The sequence below is a fragment of the Episyrphus balteatus genome, chromosome 1 (assembly GCF_945859705.1).
Source record: "Episyrphus balteatus chromosome 1, idEpiBalt1.1, whole genome shotgun sequence".
Taxonomy (NCBI): Eukaryota; Metazoa; Arthropoda; class Insecta; order Diptera; family Syrphidae; genus Episyrphus; species Episyrphus balteatus.
The window spans coordinates 34,818,579-34,826,998 of NC_079134.1; positions in this window are offsets into that span (position 1 = coordinate 34,818,579).

Consider the following 8,420-nt stretch of genomic DNA (forward strand, 5'->3'; position numbering starts at 1 on the left):
GGTTGTTGATAGAAACGAAGAAGTTATCTTAAATTTGTTGCCATGTTTATAAAAAAGTTGGATTTTTCCATTCTAATACAAAAAAAAACTCTCGAAAGTCGAAAGCTAAAATCCCGAATCACAAAAAACTTAAAAAAAAATCCTTTAAAAGTCAAAATTGAATTCATTGATGTTCGTCGCTAGAATTTTGAAAAAAAAGGGAGAAGAGACTGAACCACGATGGATCGGCGGTCAAAACAAAATTTATTTGAAATGAATTTTCATTTTTATTCGGGAAATTAATGACAATAATAGTTATTATATTTTTTTGTAGGCTTTAAGTCAATTTTCCATTTATCTTTTTTTTTATTTGGATGGTTATCCCATCATCAGTCAATAATTCTGTCGAAAATAAAATGTTAAATTGACTGAAAGCCTAGAATTAAAACTAATAATTCGATAATAAAGATCACATAAATAAGTAAATAGGAAATAGTAGTCATTTAATTGTCATCTTAAAAAAATATCTGGAAGACCGAAAGACCGAATCAATAACCGTCAATATGGCTTTTGCTTGCAACAGGTCTACATAGTGGTGATTTGATGGCTTATTTAACTGAAAAAATGAAATGAATGACCGCATCGTTTTGTTGAAAGTAAAGTTATTTCGCTCGATTTTTAAAGCATTCGAAAGAGTTCGACAACAGGATTTTCTATTAAATTTAATAGCTTTTGGCTACGAAGAGTTACTTCTACAGAAGGTAAATGACCTTTTTGACTGGTCTTTTGATTTTATTTGATATTCAAAAAATTAATGCTGGTGTGCCACAAGGCTGACTTTTGTCTCCAATTCTGTTTCTTATTTTCATGGACGATCTGCAATCATAGAAACTATTAAATTCTTTTGCTGAAGACAGTATCATTAGCTTTTTATTTAGATTATTACTAAACTCTTCTCTATCTTCTTTGAGTATTCAATTGCAATGAAAAAGGAGGATAAATTAGTTGAACTCTGACATAAGCAGTATTTTTGCGTGGTGAGTCAAAATCATGCTTTTAAGAAAAATTTTTTTGTTATAAATTTTGGAAATAAAATGCACGACTTTTTAAAAACTTTTTGACGTGATAACGTCTTATAAATCGATGAACCATGGCAGCCACCACGTAAAAGTGACGCCATTTTCTAATTTTTTCCACTCTCGCACTTTCGCAGTGCAGCAAAAATTTCAATTCAAAATTAAAAATAAACTATTTGAGATACAAAAATCTTCTATAGCGTATTTGAAAGATAATAACCTAAAGTTAAATTCATTTGAATTATTTTAAAAAATTCCATCTTTTAATAGATTAAATACAAATAGGGGTAAAACAAAATTTCAAAAAAATGGCTATTTTCTAAACGCGATAATTTAAAGAGTTGAATTTTTTTTTTAATCAATAGACAAATTTAGTGAAAAACTGACAATGGTATTGAAAAAATTTTAAAAAATTTCAAAACCAAGCTATTAATGGTTTTCTAAAACTAAAACATGACGTAGGTCTTTGACAAAGTAGTGATTATAGGTAGGGGAATTTTCTTCTGACAATTTGAAAAACGTCATTCAAAAGATAATAAAAAAAAGGTTAGGGGTCTGATACGAATTTTTTTCAAGTATCTGCGTTTCGAAATATGAATTTTTGAAAAGAACCTACTTATTTTGGGGTATTTTTGCGTGAATTTTTATTTTTTTAAATTATTTGTAGCATTCAAAAAATCTCAAGCTTATAGAACATGTAGTCTATGACTGTGCGCATACATGTGCAAAAAATTGGTATTTCAAAATGGTTTTTGACCGAATAACGGGAAAAACAAGCTTTTTTGTCCCAAGTTTTTTGACCGCTTTTGACCGTTTTTTATTTTTATCTTTTTTTCTTTAACAGATAAAAAAATGAAATAGATAATAGACAGGACTATATCTGTGCAAAATTTCAATCAATTTTGTAGTCACTATTTTGAGATAACGGTAAAATAAAGTTTTATTATTCAACAGGTTCTCTCTTTTGATCTAAAGCAAAAACAAATTTTATTTAACTTTATTGAGATTCCTGATGATGTTACTCATAAAAGTTTAATAAAATTTCTATCTGCTCTTGGTCAAAAGTTATAACTTGTTGAATTCTAAAATTTTATTTTACCGTTATCTCAATATTGTGTTTACGAAAATGATTGAAACTTCGCACACATATAGTCGTAGTCATCGTCTTTCATTTCTCTATATATTTTTATTCCTGTATCTATTTAAGAAAAAAGATAAAAATAAAAAACGATGAAAATCGGTTAAAAACGGTCAAAATACGTGTGTTTTAAAAACTTGTTTCTTCCGTTGTTTAGTCAAAACTCACTAAACGATTCCAAGTTTTTGCACATGTATCCATAAAACCTACAAATGTCCTACAAGTTTGAGATTTTTTGAACCCTCCAAACAAAAGCTAAAAATCAAAAATTACCCTAAAAAACAAGGTGTTTTTCAAAAATTCATATTTCGAAACGCAGAGTGTTGGAAAAAATCCGTATCAGACGCCGAATTTTTTTTTCCCTTATCTTTCACTTGGCGTCTTTAGAATTGTAAAAAAAATTCCCTTTACCCAAAATCATCATTTTGTCATAGCCCCAACACGTGTACAACGTTCAAACAAAACGTTGTAGCTTAGTTTCAAAATTTTTTAGATTTTTTTCTTAAATGCAGTAATTCTTAAATTAGTCTTATCTATCTATAACAAAAAAATCAATTCTATACGACTTCGCGTTTAGATTTTAGCTCAAATTTCATCTTTCCGTTTTACCCATGTTTACCCTGTTTACCCTATTAAATGACGGAATTTTTAAAAATCCTTCATTTGGATTTTTGTATCTCTAATATTTTATTTTTAATTTTTAATTGAAATTTTTTGCCGCACTGCTAAAGTGCGAGAGTGTAACATTAGAAAATGGCGTCACTTTTTTGTGGTGGCTGCCATGGTTCATCGATTTATAAGACGTTATCACGTCAAAAATTAATTTTTGGGTGATGGAAATAATTTTTTTCACTTTTTTCATAAGAAATGATTGTTTTTAATAAATTATTTTAATACTTTTTGCGCATTTTAAATATTTAAAAATGGTTTTATTATTTAGAAGAAATATTTAGCATTTTAATTTTATAATTTTTTTTTAAGCTTTTAAAATAAAAAAATTAATATAATGAGAAAAGGAAATGGTAATTTTTTTTAGCTTTTTCTTGTAAATTATGATTGTTTGAAATAAATAAACGCTTCAATCAGTGGCGTATCCAGAAAAAAATTTGGAGGGGGCTGGAAAATTTTTCAAAAACTTTTTAGAGGGTAAATGGTGCAAAAAATTGTTCTCTCTTTTTATTCATCTTTGATCGAGAGTGAAGCGCTGTGCTGTGGTTCTGAAAGTGATATAGTCCCATTTTACTGCTCTCGACAGATTCGTACTACTGTCTCATCCTTAAGTACCTAGTGTCATCCTTAACCCTCTGTCAACACACGGGTGCGAATTTGGCAGGACAAAAATAAAAAGTGGTCACGAAAAAGTGTCTTTATAAGGGTGAAAATGCACTTTTTTGAAATTGTGAATATATTCGAATTCCTCGGAAAATTCTACATCATATTCATATAGGTATGATTCTTAGTAAAATAGTGAGACCGAAAAAAGTTCTAGCGACATGAAAAAGTATAAACCAAATTCTCAAAAAAGAGGTGTGTCTGCAGAAGGTTAAAAAAACACTTTATTTCGTTCGAAATTTGTCATGTGCTGAATCCAAAACTGTTTACAGGATTATTTCTATTACGTCTATAGTTTTTGAGCTATACTCAACTCATCACTATTTTCGATATATTCGCCCATGTTCCACAATTCGACCGAAATATCAATATATTCTTCATTTCGATCGATTTCGAAAACTTCGAAAGTGCTTCGAACTGTCAAAACTGAAGGATCCATTTTTATTTTGTTTCTAAAGTAAAATTACTGTTGCTTTTTCAATTCCAGATTCATTGAAAAAGGTCCCAAATTCACGAACAGAAACATAGTGAATTGAATTCGATCAGAAAATCTAAATGAGTGAAAAATGCAGAACACCTAATTTCACTTTCGGCAAGTGAATACACAAAAAGTGAAATGCAGAATGTGAAAGTCTCAAAAACTAATTTTGAATGAAATTCTTTTTGTATTTAATACGAAATATACCTACTATATGTTTTTTCGTAATATGTTGCTTTTTTAATCAAATCAGAAACGCAAACCGGAATTTGCATAAAGAAACCACTTAGATTTTCGAGATATTAAAAATTTCTATTTCTATAAATATACTTAAGACGATCAAATACGGCGTTTTGAGATTGCATAAGAAATTTTGCAAAATTTAACGGTGATGTAATTCGACGTCAAAATACTAAAAAAAAGATCTGAAGAATTCGGAATTGGACTAAAATCCGAAAAAATTACACCAACCCTCAACGCCAGCTAAGGCTCTTACTCAAACAAACACAAACTGCCGTTTCAGAATTTGGAGGGGGCTCGAGCATCTGTGCTACCTCTAAATCTCTAAGATTTACGAACAAATTTCAGTTAATCATGTACATTATGATGAAATCAGTTAAATAATAACATAATCTTGAAGGCTTGGGGGGGGGGGGCGAAATGGCACGAAGAGTTCCAAAAAAGGGGGTACCGCAATTCTGTCTGTCTGTTTCTGTCTCGAGCTCCAAACTCAACTAGTGAAGGGAATTACTTCAAACTTCGTAGTTTAAAATTTTTGGTGATTCTATAGAGGGGAATTTAAAAATTTGTTTAAGGCCAGGTAGGAAGATGACAAAAGTAACTTTTTCAACACTTTTTTGAATACAGTTAATGTAAATCGGTCTTCAACAATCACAAATACATACAAAAATTATCTTTTTTATCAACAATTCTTTAAGTTTCATTTTACTATTGATCTCAATAATTTTTCCTTTATGGGGAAAGTGCCAACTTAAATGACAGAACCCCATTTAATAACACAGTTAATAAATGTTTCTCTCAAGGGTCAACCTTCGGCTTTGGCATGAAAGTAGACACTTCTTTTTCTTTGAATATTAACTGAAAGCATGCTTGATAATAAGTATTCTAGTTTATTTGCCCCCAATGTTCAAGAATATGTATACCTTACCTATACCTCTATACGAATAATAACATCCCTTAGAGATAAAATTCGATTTCCGGTTTGAATGAAGTAGCTGTATATAAACGTACATACATTTTATTTGAGAAATCTTTCCTCTTTGGCTTTTCTGCTTTTTGGTTTGGTATTTTTTTGACGAAGGTTCAAAACAACTATAGACAACAAAATATACGAAACCTCTATAAAGGCACTGATGTATCCATTGGAAACGCAATATTCCCCCTTCGAAAATAATCTCAAAGACAAAAGCTTTCATTTAACTGCCCCCTTAACATTGATTTTATCAACGTTTTCTCTCCTTTTGTTCTTCTATATATACGATGAGTATACCAATCTGTATTGTAAGGTTGAATTTTCAGTTGCTGAAACGAAGCATATTTCTCATGCTTTGCCGACCTACCGACCAAACGACCCGAGAATCAGGCTGAGCTGAGTCTTCAGATAAAATGATTTCCAAAAAGAAACGGAACCCTTTGATAACATTCATTCAAGTCCTATCAGTCGACATTTTGTAAGTTAATGGTGATGTTAAAAGTATGGATATAGTCGTATAGTTGCCTTAAGAACGAATGATTATTGGATTGACAACCATTCAAGCTATGTTTATTTGAAGTACCAATATCGAGGAACTCAATGTTCGTGAATTGAATAAGTTCATTTTTGTGTTTTGGTTCCGGGTTCGCCAGCAACCTTACTCCTAAGGAATAAACATACTTTTAGGCTTTTTAAAAGATAGAGGGAACTTTCAATGGAAAAGTGGTCTTGAAGAATTAAAGAATTTTAGGATGGAGACAAAAGGAAAAAGTTAGTTTTTTATTTGTTTAATTTGAATGGTTTATAGTGATAATATTTATAATCAACTTTTTTTCACAATTTGGCTTATACTTTCTTGAGGCACGTTTTCTCAAGAAATTAATTTTTAAAAACTTTGAGAGAAAACAAATATGACAAAACAAATTATGTATCTGTGTCTTCTATGTGAGATAAATAAGGCATTTCTTTAGAATGTCAAATGAATTTTTTCAGTAATTTACTTATATCTTCAGGCTCTTTTAATTGCAAAACTTTAAAAACCCTTGTGATACAAAAATCTAAAAAAAAAGTATGAAATTACTTCCAAAATGTGAAAAATGAGAATATCTCAAAAAATAGAGCTCCTAGAAAGCAACTAATATGATTTTTGATTTTGATTTTTAGGCTTAGTGAGCCCAAATGCATTAGATTCGATAAAAAGTTTTTCTGGAAAATGTTAACAAACAGTTAAAATAAGCATGACTTTAAAATTAGTACAAAATAACCCCCAAAATGTGGAAAACTTAAATATTTCAAAAAATAGAGCTTCTAGAAAAAAATGAATGCGATTTTTAGGTTAACTGACCCCAAATACTTTAATTTTAATAAAAATTTTTCTGGAAAATTTTAATAAATATTCCCCCAATATTTCAAAAACTAGAGCTGCTAGAAAAAAAACTAATATGATTTTTGAGCTTAATGAACCCAAATCAATAAAAATTTATATTAATCTTTCTGGAAAATTTTAAAAAGTTGAAAATCGTTGGCCAGTGTTATATATGAATTTGGAAAGTAGGGGAGAGTGGGGCCAAATGTAACACTTTTTTCTAAAATCGATGGTTCTCCTACAAATTTGAAAGTGGGTCAACCAGACCTTTTTTAAATTAAAGACCCATGTTTTAGCTCCAAGATCCATCGTAAAAATTTAGCAAAACATAACGGTAATATTGAAAAATAAAGCTTCCAAAAAAAAATTGTGTTGTTTCAACTTACCCCACATACGGGGCAAAGTGTAACACATGCCGGGGTAGGTTGTACCAAGAACTAAAAATAAGAGAAAAATACCTTTATTTGTTTATATTTATTTATTTTTAATTAATAAAAATAAAAACAAACCTTAGTCGTGAAATTTTGGTGCAATTTTGTAAAAAGTGGAGCAAATCCAAGATTTCCAGAAAAAATTTGACAGTAGTCTTAAATAAAAGTTATTCGAATTCATAAATTGCTTTATAAGCGTTATGAATTCAAGTGGTGGTTTAAAAATGTGTTTCCAATTTCAAAATAAATACAAATTCAATTACAAGCATTCATATTCAGGGTTGTTAATTATATTAGGTAAACAATTTTTCAGTATAGGTAGGTTTTTACATGGTACAACTTGCCCCGGAAAAATGTTACAACTAGCCCCAGCATGAAATTTGGCACATAAAATCAATTTAAAAAAAAAAGCGAAACTTATATAGACATAACATATACACGCAATTTGAGCCAAAACACAGTTGCATATAACAAAAAAACACTTAGCACTCTATCTTTTTTGGGTAAAGAGGTAGACCAAAAATAAAATTAAAAAAAAAAGTTACAAACATGCATTTTTTGGGCACCACTAGTGTAACTTCTCACCCTGTCGTCTAATCTTCATCTGAAGAAAATGTGCCGGTAGATATGCAAAAATTGAGCATTTTTCTCCTTTACGCGTTTCTTAATATTGAAAGGAACATCGCTTTTTTTAGCTGTTAATTCTTACCCCTGTTACATTTAGCCCAGTTCTCCCCTAAAATCGAACTAGAGATAATAAATCAGACATGGCATAACTTTGATATAGAATGCAAAAAAAATCGGGTCTGGAAATTCTTACTGTCTTTATTTCGAACTGAATTCAGCTTAAACCACACACTGAAGGGAACAAACTGTTTCAAATTTCGTTTTTAAAGGTTTTTGGTTATTCACTAGCTTTTTTGTACAATTTTTTTGTCAAAAAAAGCATTAAGAAAACATTGTACCAAGTGATAAACAGCACCATCGTTTTGATAGGATTTTGTTACTTTTTTTCTCCAACTTTTTCCAGGTCCTTCTGCTTCTGACCAGTACACTACTTCTCCTACGTCTATATGAGTTATGGATGTGGCAAAATTTCTAGAAAACCAAGAAAAGAAGTAGATCGGAAAAGAGATCTAACTTCTGGTGAGAATAATTTGGTCGTCATTGAGGAAAAAATGGATGAATATACTTATTTAGACATTTTCCCGCACCAGAGTGTGGAATAATAAGGCTAAGATGGATAGTACAACTTGGTCTTTTCGAGTGAATTTTTGCTCAAAAGCTTTCAAAACCAAATCCAAGCGCCCCCAGTCACTCGATTTGGATGTTATTAAGCATCTATGAGACTATTTGGTGAGAAAAGTTAAGAAGCAGTCAAAGGATTAGCTGAAACGAGGGTTATAG